The sequence below is a fragment of the Mustela erminea genome, chromosome 1 (assembly GCF_009829155.1).
Source record: "Mustela erminea isolate mMusErm1 chromosome 1, mMusErm1.Pri, whole genome shotgun sequence".
Classification (NCBI taxonomy): Eukaryota; Metazoa; Chordata; class Mammalia; order Carnivora; family Mustelidae; genus Mustela; species Mustela erminea.
The window spans coordinates 91,007,948-91,032,191 of NC_045614.1; the positions used below are offsets into that span (position 1 = coordinate 91,007,948).

At 36.1% G+C, this 24,244-nt stretch overlaps 1 protein-coding gene and 1 long non-coding RNA gene across 4 annotated transcripts in view; one reads left to right on the forward strand and one right to left on the reverse strand.

Annotated features, from left to right (window-relative positions):
• TMEM108 (transmembrane protein 108) overlaps window positions 1–24,244 on the forward strand; it is a 373,441-nt gene that overhangs the window by 102,973 nt on the left and 246,224 nt on the right. The window lies entirely within an intron of this gene.
• On the reverse strand, window positions 12,112–22,712 carry LOC116584674. Its single transcript, XR_004283281.1, has 3 exons — window positions 22,645–22,712; window positions 14,044–14,055; window positions 12,112–12,122 (listed from the first exon to the last, which is right to left on the reverse strand). It is a non-coding gene; the product is annotated as an uncharacterized LOC116584674 (long non-coding RNA).

Below are 24,244 nucleotides of genomic sequence, written 5' to 3' on the forward strand. Positions count from 1 at the left end.
GACCAAGTGGGAGAACTGGACTGAATGCTAGGCCCTATTATTTTCTGATAGTCTGGCCTTGACTACATCAGTATGAAGATGCCTGCCTTCCTTGTCTCACAGGTGGTTGTATGAGATGAATAACATTTATCATTCCTTATAATGCAGCTTCTGGAGTGCTTTGGAAATGTGTTAACTCCATCCTCTGAGCCTTGATGATCCTACACAAACTAGAAAGTGTTTGCATGTGTACTTTCCTTGAGTCTACATTGTCAGATGCATCTTCTTCAGACCACTCAGTTTGAAAAAGCTCTTAGAGTGTATCCCAGAATACTGGATAAGAAGAGAAAGAAAAAATAGGAAAGGAAGGGGACAATAGTATGTACTCTCCTCTACCCGTTCTCGTGTTCCATTCAGTACACTGATTTCATTCACCACTTCTTTTCTGCTTTGTTTCCAAAGATGAACCTCTCATAATAATGTGCATGAACAGTGGAATATAAATACTCATTTGAAAATAAATTCATGTGTAGTTGGCTGCAGCCATGTGACCAAGCCCTAGATCTCTCTTTGGCAGTGCCATCCATTTGTAGCCCCATTAATTCATGGTCCTTAATAATTTCTTCAGAGTAAATATCAAGTTTACCTTGTTTTATCTATGAATAAAGGACCCACAGAGGAAATGAATAGTTTAAGTAAGTTTTCTAAGAAACATTAACCTGCTTGAAAGAAAGGATGGTTCTCAAATCCCTCCATTTGTTTGCATCTTATGTACTGATTATGTGGGATTCTAATCATTAAAGTAGTCCTTTGAGGATATCCACTTGGTAATATTTTATTAGCACTTAATTTGAGTTACTGTAATAAAATGTCACTCCTTTAAGATTCATTCATCATTCAGTATTGTTACCCATATCCTTCTTCCATCAGTATGAATTTATTGTAAGGTATTATTATAATTAATTACATGCCCTTAAATTCCTTAGATACTATCTGGTACAGTTATATTATTTGAGCAAGATTTTTCTTCTCCTTTAATTTCAATTAGCTAATATGTACTATATCATTATTTCAGATGGAGAGTTTGGTAATTCATCAGTTGCATGTAACACCTAATGCTCATCACATCATGTGCCTTCCTTAATTCCCATCATCCAGTTACCCCATCTCCCCACCCACCTTGCCTTCAGCAACCCTCCATTTCTTTCCATAGTTAAGAGTCTTTCATGGTTATTCTCCCTTTCTGATTTTTCCCCCACTCAGTTTTCCTTCTCTTCCTCTATGATCCTGTATTTTGTTTCTTATAGTCCTCATATTAGTAAAACCATATAATTGTCTTTCTCTGATTGACTGGTTGCGCTTAGCATAACACCCTCCAATTCCATCCATGTCGATAAAAACGGTAAGATTCCATCTTTTCTGATGGCTGAGTAGCATTCCACTGTGTGTGTGTGTGTACATATATGTACGTATGTATATATGTATATGTATATACATACATGTATATGTGTGTGCACGTGTGTGTAAGTGTGCACGTGTGTGTGTGTGTGAGTGTGTGTATACACACCACATCTTTTTTCCATTTATCTGTCAATGGGCATATGGGCTCTTTTCATAGTTTGGCTATTGTGGACATTGCTGCTATAAACATTGGGATACATATGCCCCTTCAGATCACTACATTTGTCTCTTTGAGGTAAATACCCAGTAGTGCAATTGCTGGGTTGTAGGGTAGCTCTATTTTCAACTTTTTGAGGAACCTCCATACTGTTTTCCGGAGTGGCTGCACCAGCTTGCATTCCTACCAACAGCATAAGAGGATTCCCCTTTCTCTGCATCCTCTCCAACATTTCTGGTGTCTTGTCTTGTTAATTTTAGCCATTCTGACTGGTATGAGATGGTATCTCCTTGTGGTTTTGACTTATAGTTCCCTGATGCTGAATGATATGATTGTTTCCCTGATTTTTCATGTGTCTTTGGCCATTTGGATGTGTTCTTTGCAGAAATGTGTGTTTGTGTCTTTGGCCTATTTCTTGACTGGATTATTTGTTTTTTGGATGTTGAGTTAATTGATTTGTTAAGTTCTTTAGATCTTGGATACTAGCACCTTATCTGAAATGTCATTTGCTGATATTTTCTCCCATTCCTTACATTGCCTTTAGTTTTGTTGGCTGTTTTCTTTGATGTGCAAAAGGTTTTTACTTAGATGAAGTCCCAGTAGTTCATTTTTGCTTTTGTTTCCCTTGCCTTTGGAGATGTGTCTAGCAAGAAGTTGCTGCAACTGAGTTTGAAGAGGTTGTTGCCTGTGTTCTCCTCAAGAATATTGATGGATTCCTGTCTCACATTTAGGTCTTTCATCCATTTTGAGGCTATTTTTGTATATGGTATAAATAAATGGTCCAGTTTCATCCTCTTGCAGATGGCTGTCCAATTTTCCCAACACCATTTGTTGAAAAGACTGTCTTTTTTTCTATTGGACATTCTTTCTTCCTTTGTCAAAGATTAGTTGACCCTAGAGTCGAGGGTCCATTTCCAGTCCCATACAAATTTTAGGATTATTTGTTCCATTTCTTTGAAAAAAGTTGATGGGATTTTGATAGGGTTTGAATTAAATATGTAGATTGCTCTAGGTAGCATAGACATTTTCACAATTTTTGTTCTTCCAATCCATGAGCATGGAACATTTTTCCATTTTTTTGTGTGTGTCTTCCTCAGTTTGTTTCATGAGTGTTCATTGTTTTCTGAGTACAGATTCTTTTCAGTTAGGTTTATTCTTAGGTATCTGATGATTTTGTGTGCAATTATAAATGGGATCAACTTAATTTCTCTTTCTTCTGTCTTGTTGGTGTATAGAAATGCAATCATGTGCATTGATTTTATATCTTGCCACCTTCCTGAATTCCTATATGAGTTCTAATAGTTTTAGGGTGGAGTGCTTTGGGTGTTCCACATAAAGTATCATATCATCTGCAAAGAGTGAGAGTTTTACTTCTTTGCTAATTTGAATGCCTTTTATTTCTTTTTGTTGTGTGATTTATGAGGCTAGGACTTTTAGTACTCTGTTGAACAGCAGTGGTGATAGTGGACATCCCTTGTGTGTTCCTGATCTTAGGGGAAGAGCTCTCAGTTTTTCCCCATTGGGAATGATATTTGCTGTGGGTGTTTCATAGAGAACTTTTATGATATTGAGGTATGTACCCTCTATCCCTACACTGTGAAGAGTTTTAATCAAGAAAGCATGGTGTATTTTGTCAGATGCTTTCTCTGCATCAGTTGAGAGGATCATATGATTCTTGTTCTTTATTTATTATATCACATCAATTGATTTGTGGATATTGAACCAACCTTGCAGCTCAGGAAAAAAATCCCACTTGGTTGTGGTGAATGATCCTTTTAATGTACTGTTGGATCAATTGACTTGTATTTTGGTGAGAAATTTAGCATCTATGTTCATCAGGGATATTGGTCTTAATTCTCCTTTTTGGTGGGGTCTTTGGTTTTTGTATCAAGGTAATTCTGACCTCATAGAATGAGTTTAGAAGTTTTCCTTCCATTTCTATTTTTTTGAACAGTTTCAGAAGAATAGGTATTAATTTTTCTTTAAATATTTAGAATTCTCCTGGGAAGCCATCTGGCCCTGGGCTCTTGTTTGTTGGGAGGTTTTTGATTACTGTTTCAATTTCCTTGCTGGCTATGGGTCTGTTGCATCACCACTTCCTCATATCAGGGAGATCATATGATAGTTGTCTTTCTCTGCTTGACTTATTTCGCTAAGCATGATACGCTCTAGTTCCATCCATGTTGTCGCAAATGGCAAGATTTCATTTCTTTTGATGGCTGCATAGTATTCCATTGTGTATATATACCACATCTTCTTGATCCATTCATCTGTTGATGGACATCTAGGTTCTTTCCATAGTTTGGCTATTGTGGACATTGCTGCTATAAACATTCGGGTGCACGTGCCCCTTTGGATCACTACGTTTGTATCTTTAGGGTAAATACCCAATAGTGCAATTGCTGGGTCATAGGGCAGTTCTATTTTCAACATTTTGAGGAACCTCCATGCTGTTTTCCAGAGTGGCTGCACCAGCTTGCATTCCCACCAACAGTGTAGGAGGGTTCCCCTTTCTCCGCATCCTCGCCAGCATCTGTCATTTCCTGACTTGTTGATTTTAGCCATTCTGACTGGTGTGAGGTGTGGGTAGGAGAAGGTTTTCTATTTCTTTCTGGTTCAGTTTTGGTACTTTATACGTCTCTAGTAATGCATCTATTTCTTCCAGATTGTCTAATTTGCTGGCATATAGTTGCTCATAATATGTTGTTATAATTGTTTGTATTTCTTAGTATTGGTGGGTAGTATTTTGATAGGGTTTACATTAAATGTGTAGATTGAGCAGGACTTTGAATTTTCCCTTGGTTTCTTAAGATAATAATGTATCGACATTTAAATGGCATCACTAAGGTTTAGATGCAGAGTGAGTTGCCTACAGGAATCCAATTACGGAGGTAGGTAATTAGTTATCTCCACTGTGACTAGAGTCCAGTCAACAAAAAGCCAACTTTTTCTCCTCAAAAATTGGATAGATTTTATAGTTGTATGAACAAATTTTTATTTATAAAATTACTGCACTGTTCTTGACCTACAGTGAACACTGAGTAAATAATGAAAGTGTAAGAATACATATATCTTTGGGTTTTTTTTTTTTATTTTCACATAGACTGTCATAATATTAAGCAGACTGTTGTGGTTGGAGCACCGCAAGAGGATTGTATTGAATGCACAGCCTTTGATCATCTTATCCATCCATCTACCCATGTTTCAAATGTTTGGGGGGAACCTACCATGTAACCAGCCAGGGACAGAGAAAAGTCCCTGTCCCTATGCCTGTCCTATTTAGTGTATAAGCCACTTAACCTTTTAGTAGAGAGATTGATGAAGTCTTTTGCCTCTTGCTGTACTCAAGAGTTGCTGTGTCCTTGGTCAAAATTGTATTCCAGACATCCTTTTGTGGTTATTGCTTTGTGTTTAATCGGCCACTAGTTACAGAAAAGCAGGTTCTGTGGACATAGCCAGTCCCTGCTTTATGTTCTTATCTCATGTTTTTCACTTTATGCTGTTACATGTAACATCTAGGGACTCTCCAGCACTAGGGATTCATAGTTCTAAGTAGCTTTGTACTATAGGCAATAGCTAATATTTTTGAACATTTGCTGTATCTATGACAGACATTAGTCTAAGAACATTTCATGTTTTCTCATTTAACCCTTATAGTATCCATGAAGTGCTATTGTTCCCATTTAACAGATAAGGAAACTAAGTCAAACAGGATTATACTTATATTATAATTTCACAAAGGCAAACACTTGGTCTTTTTAATAGTAAGGTCATTTTGGCATCCCCCCCCCTTTTTTTCCAAATTGTTTCCGTATGTTATCTCACTTGTTCTGACATCTGTCCCTACTTATTTACATGGGATAAGTGAGGTAAATGAGGGTGAGTCTCTGCTTTCCAGGAGAAGGACTGTATAGTAGTTCGACCCAGTGCTTCTAAATCCTGGTCCAACACCCTTCCTCCAGGATCACACTGTGTTCTTTCTGCTCATCTACCAGTAGATCTCTCCTGAAGATGTGGATCTCTAGTTTTTATGGGAGATTTAGAATCTTGGTGACTTTAAATAATTCCTGGAGGAGCATTATAATGTAGCATGTTTCATACCCACTCCTTTTAGTCTAGGATCTAGATTATTTCAAATAAGTACGAAGCACCATTTTTTCTGCTCCTTTGTTAGATTAATATCTGGAATTTGCTCTTAGTAGGTCTGGAGTAAAAGGCCAGTTCTCTGACCAAAGAATCAGTACTAATTGGAAATAAATCAGAGCTTGCTATAGCTAAAATGGAAAACGCCCACAAATTTAGTTGTCATTTTGATTCATTCTTTTATCCTTGATAGTAGATTTTCAGGGTCTCAAAGAGGCTCTGTCTATGAACTTGCCAGTAGAAGTATCTTGTTTTACATATGATGAAAATGGTGAGAGCACTTCTTTTGACAGGAAACTTCACTTCTTGTTACTGAAAGCTGTCACAACAGTTATTATGTCTGGCTTTCAGAGATTTCCTGGAGTTAGGAGAACAATAGACAGTTAAAATGGCAATATCAAGAGCATTCTGGGGTTTTATAATGAGTACCAGGGGAATTTTTTTTTTCTCTTGAGTTTGTAAGAAAAAAGTAGGAATATTTAGGAGACTGAGTATAATGTGGAAATGAACTTTAATGGTTTATTTTTTTAAACAGAGTGTTCTTTCTAACCATTGGAAGTTGAAAAAAATTAATTTTATAACACGGTTCCCATTTTCTTGTTACTGAGTTGGCAGTGACTAAGGGATATTTCTCTTCAGCTGTCCCTCTGGTTTTTAAGTAATCCCCCTCAAAAATCACATTTGTAGCTTTTTGTCTGTCTGTCTATCTATTTATAGGTGGAGAGGGACAAATGGAAATGGAAAGAGAGAATCTTAAGTAGGGTCCATGCCCAGCATGGAGTTTGATGCGGGACTCAATCTTACACCCTGAGATCATGACTTGAGCTGAAATCAAGAGTTGGATGTTTAACAACTGAGCCACCCAGGCACCTGCCTGCCCTGTCTCTTTATTTGATTAAGCATCATTTAGAGTTTTTGGTCCCGTTTGTTGGTTCTTAATTTTTATATGTACAGGGCTTCTGAGGCTTACTATCTCTAATTTTGTAGTAGGAGTTATTTCTCTGCTTCCTGTAAACCCACCCCTCACCCCTCAAAAAGAGACTCCCATGCATTAGGAAGAGCATTGGCTTATTTTATTGTGTAATGTGCATTTATGTGGTTTTATGATTGGAGACTAATATACCAATAATTTGACTCTTCGTATAGCTGAGAATGAGGAAGATTTGAGGTTCTCAAACATGAAATTTTCCCTGGAATTAGCCTAAAGAGAGCTCTTTAGGAGCTCTCTACTCTTGGCGTATTGCCAAGTCTGTGAACTTTTTTTTAACTTTGGGTCAGGAGAGGGCTTCAGTTTGCCTAAGGGCTATGTGTACTTCAGGCTACTGCCCCAGGAGGCTGACTTGGCAACTGCCCTTTCTGCAGCCAGCCAGCCCCCAAGTATGTTTTAATAAATAGAAAAAAGCTAAGTCCCTTTAGAAGGGCTGGAACAGACTAGTAGTTGCTAGGCAAGTGAAAGTAATTCAGTGTCCTTGCCAAACGTCTGCCATGGGAATAAGGAACTTTCAGGGAAGGGGGAGTGAGATGGTGATGCATGTTGGTTGCCATAGGAATGTTTCCCTAATTGAAATAAGACCACAGAACTGAGACCAAGACAGCCGCATGTATGGTTCTTTCTGCTTGGAAATGGAAGCCCAGAGTGGGCAGTGCAGCAGAGGTAAAGGCATGGGAATGAAGGAGTAAATCCTAAGGTTTTCTAGGGGTTAGGGTGTGGGAAAGGTGTAAGGAACAGTGCATCTTCTGAAGGGAGAAAGGGCTCAAGCAAATCCCTAGATGCCCTATGAAATTAATGGTTTCTTAAGCTAAAATCAGGGGGAGAAGAAAGAATAGATTAACTCAGGAGGATTCTGTGATGAGCTCTTATGCTATTCTGAAGACCTGAGACTTATTGCAGAAATTACAATTCAATTAAATCAGGGAGAATTCCAGTGAGAATCTGGAATAAACCCAGGTTTAAATTAGATGGAGGTTTAAAATGGTGAAATTTAGGGGTGCCTGGGTGGCTCAGTGGATTGGGCCTCTGCCTTTAGCTCAGGTCGTAGTCTCAGGGTCCTGGGATCAAGCCCCAGGTCGGGCTCTCTGCTCGGCAGGGAGCCTGCTTCCCCCGCACTCTCTGCCTGCCTCTCTGTGTACTTGTGATCTATGTTAAAAAAAAAAAATCTAAAATGGTGGAATTTAGTGGAAAAGATAATTTAAAGGTAGGTATTTTAAATTTATGTAAATATACTAAACTGTTTATTTTAATTCATAAAAAAGGTAGTGATTAAGGATTTGTTAATGAATTGTGCTGGTCAAGTTTTATTTTTATAGGGAAAAGAAGCACAGTTGACCAAATTGTGTGGTTCAGCATAAAACCTTAAGAGACCCTCTGAGGTGGACTTACTGCCGTATTAGTAAGCACCTTACACATATGATAGCAGCTTCCAGAATGACAGCTCAGGGTCCAAGCAGAAATAAGCAGCTTTTAGCAAATATTAAACCTTGATGTGCTGCTGAACTTCTCTGTGATTAATCGATTATCCAGTTCTTAAAATGGAGGTGATAGCTGATATCTGTCTCTAAGAATGGTGTGAGCATGGAATACTGCTCCTTTCATTGAATATAATTTCTAGGGTTGGTATAACATCCCAAGGTGCCTCTGATGATAATGACAGCCTTAGTCTGTCAGTAGTGGCTTAGGGCAAAGAGTGTTTATCTTTTAGGCTATGATCTTCAAAGGAACTTTCTTTAACTGATAAAGGTTTACTTGTACATATGAAGGATATATATTTATTATCATTTGCCATATATTTGGTTCAAGTTCAGTTGCTATTTAAAATAGCTTCTTCCTTAGACTGTATATGTGTGTGTGTGTGTGTGTGTGTATGGCTTGTATGTAACTATTTCCTTTTTATGTGGTTACTTTTTGGGCCATATAAAAGAAGACTAGCAGTCTTTCTCTGCTTTGGTGAGTGCTGTGAAGTGTGTAAGCCTGGTGATTCACAGACCTGTACCCCTGGGGATAAAAATATATGTTTATAAAAAATAAAAAATTAATTAAAAAAAAAAGAAGACTAGCAGAATGTGATATTTATTCTCAAATATTTGACTTTTTCTAATGCAGAAATAGAAAGAATGCCATGGGACCTGGATTTTAGTAGTCACTGTGTTCTGTATCATGGCTCATTCCTCAGTTCAGTTTCTTGAGTCTGGAACTTCAGTGTTAATTTTATTTGATAATTGATCAGATGCTGGTTGATTGACACAAATTATCTGAGACATATTTGTAAACCAAATGCTAATTTTTAATTTATTGGGAGAGTATAATTAGAAAAACTGTCTTTGGGTTCTTCAGATGGTATAACCTGTCCCTAGTATGATTTTGACAAGCCAAAATATATACTGGCTATAATGTTCTTTAAACAAACAAACAAACAAACAAAACCCATAATCTAGATTCTCTAGAATCTAGAGCAGTGCTATTGCATAATAGTACAATGTGAACCTCAAATGTGAGGCTTATATGTCATTTTAAATTTCCTAGTAGCCACTTAAATTAGTAAAAGGAAACAGGTGAAATTAATTTTTAATATATTTAACCTAATATATATAAAATTTTTCATTTTAACAGTAATTTATATGTGATATAGTATGGATGTTTTTCATATTACATCTTGAATTCTGCACATTTTACACTTAGAACACATACCAATTTGACTCTAAATTTTTACAGAAAATACCTGTATTTATATTAAAATTTACAGTTGAAAAAGTAGATTCATATAATCAAGTTACTCCAAACATTCATATCGCTTTTCAATAACTGAATCAGTGTCTATATCTAAATTTAATTAAAGTTAAGTAAAATTTAAAATAAATGGAATTCAGTTCCTCGGTGACACTAGACACATTTCAAGTACTCAGTGACACATATGGCTAGTAGTTGCTACCATACTGGGCAACATATAGAGGGCTGCTCTTATCTAGCTGCTTTTCCTCCCACATAGCTCAGATTTGAAGACCTCTCTGAGAATACTAATGAGAGGAAAAAAAAAATCTAATATACTTTATAAGTATAGGACTACAGACAGAGTTTATGCTTTTCAAAGGAAATTTCAGCTTAAGCTGTATTAGAACCTGTCTGGCAAGGAGTAATCTATCTGGTGGACCATACTATCTTTACTTTGCTTCCAAACACACCCTCATTGTCTTTCAAACAGACAAAAACATGCCATCATTGGCAGTTTGCCTCAGATTCCTCTGGTCCTCAACTCCATGATAGTTCATTTTCATTTCATCAGTGCATTTCCTGGTTATAGGCACCCCCTTTATCTTTCTCATTGTTTGAGTGTTCATATTTGACTCTAATTCCTAGTTGACCTTAGTGAAGGATTCAAATGTTCAAATTACAAGTTAGTTAAGGTCATCTGTACTGAGGTAAATGTGATTGGTTTATGTTAATTTGAATAAGAAAATTTTCCTCCTTTGCTTCTTGCTCCAGATTTCCAGAGTGGCTTGGCCAAGAAATCTCACTCTCCCCTTACCCATGGGAGTATCTGTCTTTGGAAAAATCAGGATTCTTTGATACAGTAGTCAGACCTGTTAACCTTAAACCTCTCTTTTTTTTTCTTACTCTTTTTTTAAAGACTTTAACTCTTTTTTAACTCTTTTATTTATTTATTTGAGAGAGAGACAATAAGAGAGAGCATGACAGAGAAGGTAGGAGGGAGAAGCAGCTGGGGGCCCAATGCAGGACTGAATCCCAGTACTCTGGGATCACAATCTGAGCCAAAGGCAGTTGCTTAACCAACTGAGCCACCCAGGCACCCAAGAACCTCTCTTTCCTTAGATAAGAGGAATTAAGAAATTAGTAAGTAGATAGGTAATGACTTGGAAGGTAAAAACCCCCCTTCAACTTCCTGGAATTTTTGCCCTGCATCTTGATTGGGTCTGAAAACTTATCTGGCATGTAGTATAATAGTGACTCCACCACTGGGATGAACACAGAACTTCATCAGTTCCTGTTGACTACCTGCCACTTTCAAGGGACATCACCAATGACAGTATTGAATTTTGTCCTCCGTGTTCTGGAATATATAGAGTGCAAAGCACCTACAGTCTTCCAGGTCTAGAGAATGGTGTATTATCCAAAACAGTAACAAGTACTCTCTTGGCAAGAAAGCTAGGATGGAAATTAGGAAGTTTTTGAACTGTTGAGACATTTTAACCCAATCTGAATAGGAATGCATATTATGTTCTTCCTCATCACTATCAGCATCAAATCATTTTAAATAGGACTTTGTGGAATGAGTATTGGGGGATAGCTAGAAATCCTTGGCTGCCACTACCTAGTCTATCAGCTATTAGGGGTGTGACATCAGGAAAGCCATTGACTTCTTGCTCTAGGCAACACTTTTCACCTGTCATGTGAGAGTATTACACCAAATGGTCTTGAGGTCCCTTTCAGCCATCACATATTTTGATCATCTAGTCTAATCCCATAGCTTCTTCGATGAGGAATGAAGGCCTGCAGAGTCTCTTCCGAGATCACATAGCAAGTGTGAAGCAGGTCTCCAGTGATCACAGTCATGTGCTTTGCCTGCCTCAGTGAGCTGCATCGTGCACTTAGATGCTGAGGTTGAATTAAGTGAAGATATCCTGAAGTGAAGGATGGCTGGTTCTGTTTTTTCCTGTAACAATATTGATTTTTGTCTGCTTATTTTTTTTTAATTTTTTATTTTTTTTATAAACATGTATTTTTATCCTCAGGGGTACAGGTCTGTGAATCAGCACTCACCAAAGCACATACCCTCCCCAATATCCATAACCCATACCACCCTGAACGCGCCCGATCTCGTTTGTCTGCTTATTTTGAGATTACTGGCTAAAACCTCTAAAACCCTTGGGTTACCTGTTGCTTTACCTCCTTCATATAACAAGTCAGTAATTCAGCTCAGATATCTGTGTGGCATAAAGTCCCCCAGTGACCTCTAAATGAAAAAAAATGTGTGTTTATAAGCACTTAAGTACACGTGTGTACGCCCGATCTCGTTTGTCTGCTTATTTTGAGATTACTGGCTAAAACCTCTAAAACCCTTGGGTTACCTGTTGCTTTACCTCCTTCATATAACAAGTCAGTAATTCAGCTCAGATATCTGTGTGGCATAAAGTTTCCCAGTGACCTCTAAATGAAAAAAAATGTGTGTTTATAAGCACTTAAGTACACGTGTGTGTACAGACACAGGCACACATTCTTTACTGCTGAAAATGCTTGATAACAAAGGGAAAAGGAGTAGCTGACGTGCAGATTTGAATTTGCATAAATATTTGCCAAACAGCAACTACAACAAAGAAAAGCAGAACAGAGGGTGTAGTGCTCTGCTTTTGTTGAAGTTCCCAGTATGGGCTGGAGGCTCACTTCCAAGTGTGGGAGGAATACTTACAGATAAGAAGTTAAGCCTGACTTTCTCTGGAGGGCTTCTTTTAACTGGGCAAAACCAGTGACCTGCAAACTCTGTTAGCCTGTCATTAAATAAAAAAACAAGAGGTGTCAAGAAAAAGAAACTTATTGATTGCCTATTATGTACCAGGCATGCTAAGTATTTTATATATATTGACTCATTTAATTCTGTGACCATCCTGCAGGATAGATAGGTATTATTTTCATTTTCCAAATCAATAAAAGTACTCAGTAAAGTTATGTAGCTTGCCTAGGGTCACATAATAAATGAGCAGGGATTTTCTTTGGCTCTAAAATCTGATTACACTAACGTCCAATAGCAGATGACAATATGTAGACCTTAGTAATTTCATTTTGGTTCCACTGACTTTGAGGAGCAAAGTCCTGATATCACACTAAGATGCCAACATAAAAAGACCAAAGTAAAAGATACCATAATGGGAAAAATTTCATTTATAGACAGCGGTTGTTAACATGCATCTCAGAGATTCTTTGAAGTATTTAAAAACAAAAATATTAAAGGATTTTTTTCAAATAATAGGTATATAAACAAACCCACTTATCAACATCAATGATCAGGAGCAGGTATAATGAATCCTAAATCAAGTTTAATCAAATAGATTTCTATAATTTTGGTTTTTAGAAACCATGTTGTTTGGGTTGTTGGTTCTCAGTCATTTATCCTTTGGATACATGGGAGGATGACATTTACATTCAATATCTTTTTTGTACATATGACAACTGTTCAAGTTATCTAATGCTGCAGCACAACAAACTTAGTGCTCTAAAGCAACAACTATATTTTGCTCACAAATCTGCAATTTGGGCAGGACTCAGCAGGGACATTCAACCATCAGCTGGGTTGACTTGGAGGCTGGAGGTTATAATCATCTGAAGCTCACTCCCTCACCATCTGGAGGGCTGGGAAAGACTAAAACACCCGCACTGTTCCGGCATCTCTGTTTCTTTGTGGTCTCTCCGGCATGACTGCTTCAGGGTAACCAGACTTTTTCCATGCCAGCTCGGTCAGTATTCTCAAAGCACATGACCCAAGAAAGAGAATGTCAGGTGGGAACCTTATCTTTTATGACCCACACTAGGAAATCTACACATCCTTACCCCAATCACGGAAGCAGTTACAAAGTCCACTCAGTTTCAGTGGGAATGGAAATAGATTCCATCTCTTGATAAAGAAGTGGAAAGCTTCTGAAAGACCACATGGGACTGGAGATACTGTATTGGCCATTTTTGGAAAATAGTCTGTTATACAGATAAGCTAGGCTACCGGTTAAATGCTGGTTCCCAAGCCACATGTATTTCTGATCATTTATCTCTCACCCAAGGAAGCATATTGGCATGCAAATAAAATATTTCCCTATAATTAAACTCACCAAAAGTTTAAAAAAGTGTATCATCTTTAAGTTTTTGGCACCCTACCTACCATTAGAAACATAAAACACTAGTGGATTAGGCTAATGAAGTAGATAGTTGAGACTTTCCCTAAATTTTTCATCATTGTTAAGCCAGTATTTGTTAAATGTTCCGAATGGTCCTATTTCTCCTTTTCTATTTTGGGTGCAGAGGTAAACAACTGAATATTTATATAAACAGCTTTGCATAGAAACCTTTCCTTTTAAAACTAAAAAATGAGAACAATTGCACTTAAAATTGAATGTTTCCTGAAGGAGTTTGTTTTAGCATTTTATTGCAGCTGCTGCCTCTTTTGGAGATGAAATGATAATTCAAGACACATTTTCAAAGTTCACAAAATTAGTATCTTCTCCCAAGCTCTTCTTGTAAATTATGGGAATCCTATGACATGACAGACAACAGACTTTTTGCATTAATTGGGCTATTTGTTCTAGACCTTTTTTTAAAACTATAAAATAATTCATGTAAGAGAGAATATAAAATTTGGGGTACAGTTTAAAGAATTAAAAACTTAAATACTCATGTGCTTATCATCCAACTTAAAAAGTAAGCTATCACCTTCCCTACCCTGTAGAGGACAAACCTGACCTGACTTTTGTGTTAATTGTCACTTTTCTTTCTTTTGTTATCTTACCCATCTATCCAGTCAAATCCTTCAGTTGTTTAGATCCACATCTTTTCATTTCCATTAAAAATATTTCCTATAAAGAGCTTGCATGTTTTTTGTTAAGTTTATTCCTGGGTACTTTTTTATTTTTGTTGCTGTTAGTGATATTCTGATTATTGCTGTATATACACATGTAGTTGATGTCTATATACTGGTTTTGTAAAAATCAAATGTGCTAAATCTTACTAGTTAAAATAATTTGTCTTTTGTTTCTTTTGGGATTCAACATAAGCATATTCTCTATAATGACAATAGTTTTGTAACTTCCCTTCTAATTTTTATATATTTTCTTTTTCTTATATTTTTTACCTGGTCAGGTCTGCGAGAGCAATGTTAAATAGATATGGTTAATAGCTGGAACCCCGGTCTTTCCAATTTTAAAAGAATTTTTTTTTTTAAATTTTCATTATCAAGTATATAATGTTTATTGTAGGTTTTGTTTTTGTTTTTTATTTTGGTAGATATCCCTTATCGGTCAAGTGTGGGTATTTTCCTGTATTCTTAGTTTGCTGAGTTTTTAAAATTGTGAATGAATGTTGAATTCTATAAATATTCTTCTGTGGCTAGTGATTTGGTCATATGATTTTTTCCCTTTACTTTGTTTTTAGGATGAGTTACATTTACTGTTTTCTAATAATAAATCAGGGTTGCATCTCTTTGATAAATCCAATTATGTTTACAAGTAATTTGTTTAGAATTCTTCACCTATATGAAATTGATCTATAATGCTCATTTTCATTCTATTTCTTTCTCAGTTTGGCAAGAGTTATGTTGAAAGAGTCGGGGAGTTTTCCCTCTCTGGAAGATTGGAATAGAAAGACTGAAATTTCTGTTCCATGAATGTCTCATAGAACTTGGCTTAACCTAGGGCTCTCTGCTCAGAGGGGAGCCTGCCCTCCCACCCCCCCACCCCCCCCTACCCCTCCACCTCTCTGCCTACTTGTGATCTCTCTCTGTCAAATAAATAAAATCTTTAAAAAAAAAAAAAAAAAAAAAGAACTTGGCTTAACCTAACAAAGAACCTGTCTGAGCCCAGTGATTTCTTTGTTGGAAGATTTATTCAAAAGTTATAACACTATTCAAGTTTTCTACTTAAGTCATATTTGGTAAATTGTAGCTGTATTTTTCTAGATGTTTATCCTTTTCACGGGTTTTCAGATTTATTGGGCTAAAGGTGTTGAAAATAAAGTTGTTGAAAATATTTTCATTTATTACTTGTAGCATTTATAGTTCTATTTTTCTTTTTCAGCCCTATGATTATATGCATTCCTTCAGCGTTTCCCCCCTTGATTATCATACTAAAAGCTTGTCTGTTTCCTTAGTTTTTACCAAGACACTAAAGTTTCTATTTTACCAAGATCCAATAATTTCTATTATGTATTTTTTTGTCTTTTTCATTAATTACTTAATCTTATTTTCTTATTTACCCTCTTAAATTTGGAAGACTATCCCATTAATCTGGAACTTTTTTTCTTGTCTAATATAAACATACCAGGTTATAAACTTCCATTTATATTTTGGCTCCATTCCTCAAATTTTGATATGACAGTTTATTTTTCAGTTTTAAGGATTTTCAGGTTCCACTTTTTTTTTTTTTTTAAGAGACAGAGAGAGAAAATCTTAAGCAGGCTCTATGCCCAGCATGTTGACTTCACAACCTTGAAATCATGATCTGAGCTGAAATCAAGAGTCAGACACTTAATCAACTGAGCCACCCAGGTGCCCCTCCAGTTTCCATTTCTGTTTCTTCTCTGGTTGTAAGTTGTTTTAAAATGTGTTTTTCTTTAAACTTCTTATATGAGAGTTTTCTAGTTATCTTTAAAAGATTTATTTCTAATACCAAACTGTATTACAATAACAGAATGTTTTGAAATTTATTGATGCTATCATAGCTTAGTTTTCAGAATTGTATAATATATCACTAGTTGTTGCATTTAATATTCTTTTTTTTTTTTTAAAGATTTTATTTATTTATTTGTCAGAGAGAGAGAGCGAGAGAGCGAGCGAGCACAGGCAGAGTGGCAGGCAGAGTCAGAGGGAGAGGCAGGCTCCCTGTGGAGCAAGGAGCCCGATGTGGGACTCGATCCCAGGACGCTGGGATCATGACCTGAGCCGAAGGCAGCTGCTTAACCAACTGAGCCACCCAGGCGTCCCTGCATTTAATATTCTACATGTGGTCTATATTGTTAAAAAGCTTATTAAGCTGTTTAAAACTTCCATCCTTACTAATATTTTATTTGCTGAAGCTGTCAGTTACTAGGAGAATTGTATTTCAGTTTCTCCCTTTGGTGATGGATTTGTCCATATCTTCTCACTACCATGTCAATCTTTACTTTGCAAATTTTGGGACAGTATTAATAGGTACATACAGATGTATAATTCTTTTGCATGTGTCTTGTTCCATGTTTTAGGCATTTTTTTGGCATATCTTTTAAAAGCAGACTGTAGCTAGATTTTTGTTCAGTCTAAAAATATTTACCTTTAATTGAAAAGTGGGGTCCATTAACATTTTTGGCATTAATGATAAATTTATACTTCTTTCACTGTTTTATGTATTTTTATGAATGTATTCCATTTCTCCTCTTGCCCTTCTTGCCATCTTTTGAACTGATAATTTTTTTGTATTCATTTTTCTCCCTACTTCTTTGGAGGTTGTATGCTTTATGTCTACTCCCTTAATAGTTGTTCTTGCTAGTTTAATGGGCATACTTTAAAAATTTCTATTTAGTATGTTACCACTAATGCTCCAAAACTCAAAGGCCTATCTCCCCTCAAGTTCTCTATTTCCCCCCACAGATTACACATTTTTCTAACAGTTTTAAATGTTTACTTAGTTTTACCTATCTCTTTTTAAAATTTTATTTTATTTTTTTCAGTGTGCTTTACCTATCTCTTTACCAATGTTTTTCCTCATTTTTACTTTCTTCCCTCTTTTTGAAATGTTTCCTCTAGAATTTCTTGAGTGAATCTCTTTTTTTTAAAGATTTTATTTATTTCTTCATGAGAGACAGAGAGTGAGAATGAGAGGCAGAGGAAAAGCAGGCTCCCGCTGAGCAGGAAACATGATGTGGGACTCCATAGATCCCAGGATCCCAGGATCACAGCCTGAGGTGAAGGCAGATGCTTAACTGACTGAACCACCCAGGCACCCCAGAGTCTTTTTTAAATAGCAAATGCTATGTTACAGAGATAAGTAAGATATACTTCCATAAAATATGTAATTCCAATATATACTTAGCTACTAAAGTAGAGATCAGGACAAAGTGTTGAGAGCACAGAGAGGGAAAGCTAAGTGTAGCGAGTGGAGAAGGGCATCTCAGGGAATAACAACAAGAATATGAGAAGCAAAGTCATAGAAGGCTATGGTGTGTTCATGGAACATTCATCAGCTCAGTGGGCTGGAACTTTAGGCGGGGGTTGGAGCCAGATGGAGCTAGAGAGGTTAGTAAGCTAGCTGGTGGGTTGTGAAGAGCCTTAAATGCCAAACTAAAGGCAACAGAAAATTGGGGGAGGTTTAAAGCAGTGGAACATCATGATTAAATGCATTACTTAGGACTGTGCATTAAATGCATTACTTAGGATATGTGTGACTATATGGAGGACAATGAGTTGTAATGGTCACCTGAGAGGAGGTTGAGTAACTAAACCAAGGGAAAGCAAAGATAATGAAAAGATGAAATTTTAAAAGACATTGATAGGTAACATCTTAATAACATATTTAAAGCAGAGAGGGTCAGAGGATGTATTCCAAAGACTCTGATCTAGAGGACTGGCAAGATTGAGGTGGTGTGCATGTTTGGAAGTGGGGGAAGTTGCCATTGGAAGAGAGAATGATTTTTAATTGGTAATATAAACCATTTGATACGTTTTTAGAACAAATGATGGGTTGGTTGTTGAAGAATCAATAGCTAAGGTATTTGGGATGTCTCTAGGCTGAGAACTCAGCAACATTTTTGATTATATCTTCTTCTAGTGGTTACTGTTTTTCCTCCTTTTGCTGAATTACAATATAGATTTGTGCTTCAGGAGGCAAGTTTGAAAAATTACTTTTACTGGGCAGTGATTGCTCTTTGCTGGTGGGATCTTTTATATGAAGTCTGTTTTAATTTTACCTCTGTTCACAGGCTGGCAGATGTGACCCAGAGTATCTAAGAGCATCTGGTAGAACAGGAGAAAAAGGAGAAAAGGAAGACAGAGGCAGAGCAAGGGAAGAGGGGAGGAAAAAATTTTTCCATTTAAAGTATTGGCAAGGCTTATCCTTCCTACCTATGGTGTGAGTTGTTTTTTGTTTGTCTGTTTGTTTCACATATCATTCTTTTTTCTTTCCCAGTTTTATTGAGTTATAGTTGACATACATTATAGTTTGAGGCATACAACATCATCATTTGATTTGTATATATTGTGCAGTGATTACAAGAGGTCAGCTAACATCCATCTTCTTATATAGATACCAAAAAGAAAATAAGAAAGGAAAAAAATTCTCCTTGTGCTCAGAACTCTTAGGTTCTAACAAATTTCCTACACATCATAACAGCAGTTTTATCTGTAGTCATCAAGTTGTGCAAGACATCCCTGGTATCTATTTCTCTTATAACTGGAAGTTTGTACCTTTTGATCACCTTCCTCCAATCCCCCCTCTCCCCAGTCTCTGCCTCTGGTAAGCACAAGTCTGATTGCTTTCTATAGGAGTGTTTTGGAGGAAGTTTTTTAGATTCCACATATAAGCAAAATCATACAGTTTATCTTTCTCCATTTGACCTAATTCATTTAGAAAATGCCTTCAAGATTCATCCATGTTGTTGCAAATGGTAGGTTTTCCTCATTTCTTGTGATTAATAATATTCCATTGTATGTATATACATTTGACCTTTGAACAACATGAGGGTGAAGGATACCAGTCCTCTACATAGCTGAAAAATCCACGTATAACTTCTGACTCTCCAAAAACTTTACTAACAGTCTACTGTTGTCTTGAAACTTTACCAATAATATAGTCAATTAACACTTTTTTTGTGTTATATGTATCGTATACTATGTTCTTAAACTAGAGAAAAGAAAATGTCATTAAGAAAATCACAAGATAGAATCGATTTACAGTACTATACAGTAAAAAATCCATGATATGTGGACCCACACAATTCAAAACTGGTTTGTCAATGGCCATATGTGCCAAACTTCTTTATTCATTCATCCATCACTGGGCACTTAGATTTTTTCTGTCTTGGCTATTATAAATGATGCCGCTGTGAACATAAGTTTGCAGATATCTCCTTTTCAATTAACATATAATATTATTGGTTTCAGGGGTACAAGTCTGTGATTCATCAGTCTTACCGAATTCATAGCACTCACCATAGCACATAGCCTCCTCCGTGTCCATCACATAGCCACCCCATTTCTCCCATTCTCCTCCCCTCCAGCAACCCTCAGTTTGTTTCCTGAGATTAAGAGTGATTTAATTTCCTTTGGATTTTTACCCAGAAGTGATACTGTTGGCTCAAATGGTACTTCTACTTTTTATTTTTTTAAGATCCTCCATACTATTTTCCATAGTGGCTGTACCATTGTACAGTTCCACCAACAGAGCACAAGGGTACCCTTTTCTCCAAATCCATGCCATTGTTTATTACTTGTCTTTTTAATGATGGCCATTTTAATGGGCATAAAGTGGTATCTTGTTTTAATTTGAATTTCCCTAATGACTGGCGATGTTGAATATCCATTGAGGTGTCTGTTGACCTTTTGTATATCTTCTAACAGCAAAATAGCTATTCAAGTTCTATGCCTATTTTTTAATTAGGTTATTTGTATTTTTGCTTTTGGGTTTAATGACTCCTTTATGTTTTACATGTTAACCCCTTATCAGCTACATGGTTTGCAAATATTTCTTCTCATTCTCTAAGTTGTCTTTTCACTTTGTTGATGGCTTCTTTTGCTCTGCAAAATCCGTTTAGTTTGATGCAATCCCACTTGTTTTTTATTTTCTTATTTTGTAGCTTGTGCTTTAGATGTCATATCCAAAAATCATTACCTAGACCCATGTCAAGGAGCTTTGTTCCTATGTTTTCTTCTAGGAGTTTCATGGTTTCAGGTCTTACATTTAAGTATTTAATTCATTTTGAGTTAACTTTTGTGAGTGGTTAGGGGTCCAGTTTCATTCTTTTACATGTGAATATCTGTTTATCTTAATTCCATTTATTGGAAACTTCCTTTTCCTTTGTCAAATATTAGATGACCACATATGCTTGGGTCTATTTCTGGGCTTTCAGTTCTGTTCCTTTGGTCTATTTGTCATTTTTATGCCAGTACCATACTATTTTGAGGACTATAGTTTTAAGTATAGCTTGAAATCAGGAAATGTGACTACCTCCACCTTTGTTTTTCTTTTTCAGGAATTTATTTGGTTAGTTAGGGTCTTTTGTGGCTCCTTATAAATTTTGGGATTTTTTTCTACTTTTTTAAGAAAAAAATGCTTTTGGAATCTTGATAGGAATTACATTGAATCTACAGATGGCTTCCAGTAGTATTGAAATTTTAACAACATCAATTCTTACAGTCCATGAACAGATATCTTTCCATTTTATTTGTGTCTTCTTTGATTTCTTTTGTCATTGTCTTTAGTTTTCAGCATAGAGATCTTTCACCTCCTTAGCTGAATTTATTCCTAAGTATTTTGGTATTTTCAATGGTATTGTAAATGAGATTGATTTCTTTCTTTTTCAGATATGTTGTTGTTCATGTATAGAAACACTCCTGATTTTTGTATGTTAATTTTGCTTCCTGCAACTTTATGAATTTATTGATTAGGTCTAACAGTTTTTTGTTTGAGTTTTTAGAATTTTTCATACTTAAAATCATGTCATCCTCAAATAGAGACGATTTTACTTCTTCCTTTCCAATTCTGATACCTTATATTTCTTTTTATTACCTGATAGCTCTAGCTAGAACTTCCAGTATTATGTTAAATAGGAGTTGTGAGAGTGGGCATCTTTGTCTTATTTCTGATCTTAGAAGAAAAGCTTTCATTTTTTCACCATTGAGTCTGATGTTAGCTGTCTGCTTGTCATATGTGGCCTTCATTATGTTGATATATACTCCTTCTATGCCTAACCTTTTAAGAGTTTTTATTATGAATGGATGTTGAATTTTATCAAATGGTTTTTCGGAATCTATTGAGATGATTATATTCTTTTCTTTCATTCTGTTAATGTGATGTATCATGTTAATTGATTTGTATATGTCGAACCATCCTTGTATCCCAAGGATAAATCCCACTTGATCATGGTGAATTCTTTTATCATGCTGTGAAATTAGATTTGTTAGTGTTTTAGTGAGAATTTTTGCATCCATGTTCATCAGGGATATTGGCCTATAATTTTCTTTTCTAGCAGTGTCCTGTTCAGGTTTTGGTTTCAGTTTAATTCTAGCCTCTTAAAACGAGTCTGGGAGTGTTCCTTTCTCTTTGATTTTTTGGAAGAGTTTGAGGAGAATTACTGTTTTTAAAAAAAATATTTTGCAGAATTCACCAGTAAAGCCATCTAGTCTTGTTTCTTCATTGGAGGATTTTGATTACTGATTTAATCTCCTTAATAGTAATTGGCCTAGTCATATTTTTTGTTTCCTTCTGATTCTCAGTAAGTTACATGTTTCTAGGAATGTTTTTCTTTCTTCGGGGTTGTCCAGTTGTTGACATATAATTGTTCATAATAGCCTCTTATGATCTTTTGAATTTCTTTGTTATCAGTTGTACTATCTCATTTTTCATTTATAATTTTGTGGATTTGGGTTCTTCTTTTATCCTTGATTACTCTGGCTAAGCATTTGTCAGTTTTATTTATCTATTCAAAGAACTAACTAACTCAAAGAGTGTTTGGTATTATAGTACAGAGACAAAGTCTGAATCCTCAGTACATCTTTCAGAGTTTGACAAATACATTCCTTTAAGAAGAGAAGGAATTGTCACCCAGAAGTCCCACTCCTACGTCTTGTCCACTTTTATCTTCATTATTTGTGGCAGACCTGACAAGCAAGTACACTTGGAATGTTCGGGAACTGGTTGGTTCACCTCCTAGACTTACATCTCTCCATGAATGCTTGTAATGGAAAGAATAACTTGGAAGCCGAAGTGGATGGAAGGGGAGGCCAGCTGGACCCCCTCCAGGGGTACCAAGGCTTCGCAGGCCTTAGTTTGCTTAATCTTTTTGATTGTTTTCCTTTTCAGTATTGACTGATTTCTGCATTAGTCTTTATTATTTCCTCTTTCCTGCTAACTTGGGGCTCAGTTTGTTCTTTTTCTGGTTCCTTAAGATATAAAGGTAAGCTGTTTATTTGGAATTTTTCTTTTTAATGTAGGCATTTGTTCTTAAGAACTTCACTCTTAGAACTGCTCTTGCTGCATCCCACAAGTTCTGGTATGTTTTTTCATTTTCATTTGTCTCAAGAAATTGCGAATAGAAACAATTTTACTCCTTTCCCCTCTTCTATTTACCCTTTAGTTTCTTCTTTGATCCATTGCTTGTTCAGGAGATTATTGTTTAATTTTGATGTGTTCATGATTTTCTAGTTTTCCTCTTGTTGCTAATTTCTGGTTTCATGCCACTATAGTCAGAAAATATACTTGGTATGATTTCAGTCTTCTTGAATTGCTAAGACTTTTTTTGTGGCCTAGAATATGATCAATTCTAGAAAATGTTATATATGCACTTGAGAAGAATATGTGTTCTGTGTTGGATAAATGGATATAATGTTCTGTGTGTGTCTGTTAGTTTCATTTGGTCCATAGCATTGTTCAAATCTTCTGTTTCCTTATTAATTCCCTGTCAGGATGATCTATTTATTGGTGAGAATAGGGTGTTAAAGTCCTCAACTATTGCTGTATACTATATAGTTTATTACTCCTTTTAGCTCTGTTAGTTCTGCTTTAAGTATGTAGGTGCTCTGATGTTGGGTGCATAAATATTTACAGTTGTTATATCTTCATATATTGAACCCTCTATCATTATATGAACTTCTTTGTCTCTTTTTACTATTTTTTTTACTTTATTTTTTTCTAAAGATTTTTATTTATTTGACAGAGAGATAGAGAGCACAAATAGGCAGAGTGGCAGGCAGAGGGTGAGGGAGAAGCAGCCTCTCTGCTGAGCCAGGAGCCCGATGTGGGACTCGATCCCAGGACCTTGGGATCATGACCTGAGCCAAAGGCAGCCACTTAACTGACTGAGCAACCCAGGCACCCCCCTCCTTTTATTTTACTTTAAAGTCTATCTTGTCTGATATAGCTACTTGTGCCTTTAAAAAAAAATTTGGTGCCGTTTTCTTGAAATGTCATTTTCCATTTCTTCACTTTCAGTCTGTGCATATCTTTAAAGAGCTAAAATGAGTTTCTGGTAGGCACATATTTTTGAAAACTTTTAAAAATTTTTTTGAAGATTTCATTTATTTGAGAGAGAAAGAGCATGAATGGGGAGAAGAAAGAATCTCAAGCAGACTCCACACTGAGCATGGAGCCTGATACAGGGCTTGATCTCAGGACCCTGACATCATGACCTGAGCCAAAATCAAGAGTTAGATGCTTAACTGACTAAGCCACCAGGTGCCCCATATTGTTGGATTTTTAAAAATCAATTCAGCCATTCTGTTTTTTGATTGGATAATTTAATCTATTTACTTTTAAAGTAATAGGCTATGACTTACTATTGCCATTTTGTTAATGTTTTCTGGTTGTTCTATAAATCCATTGTTGCTTGTTTCTCATCCTGCTGTCTTTTTTCTGTGTTTTGATGTATTTTTATATACATATGGCTTGACTACTTCATCATGTTCCTTTGTGTAATTACTCCAAGATTTTCCCTTGTGGTTACCATGAGGCTAACATAAAATATCTTAACCTTATATCACCCTATTTTAAAGTTATAACAATTTAACTTAAATAGAATTCATACATTTTACACTTTTACTTCTAACCCCTGTC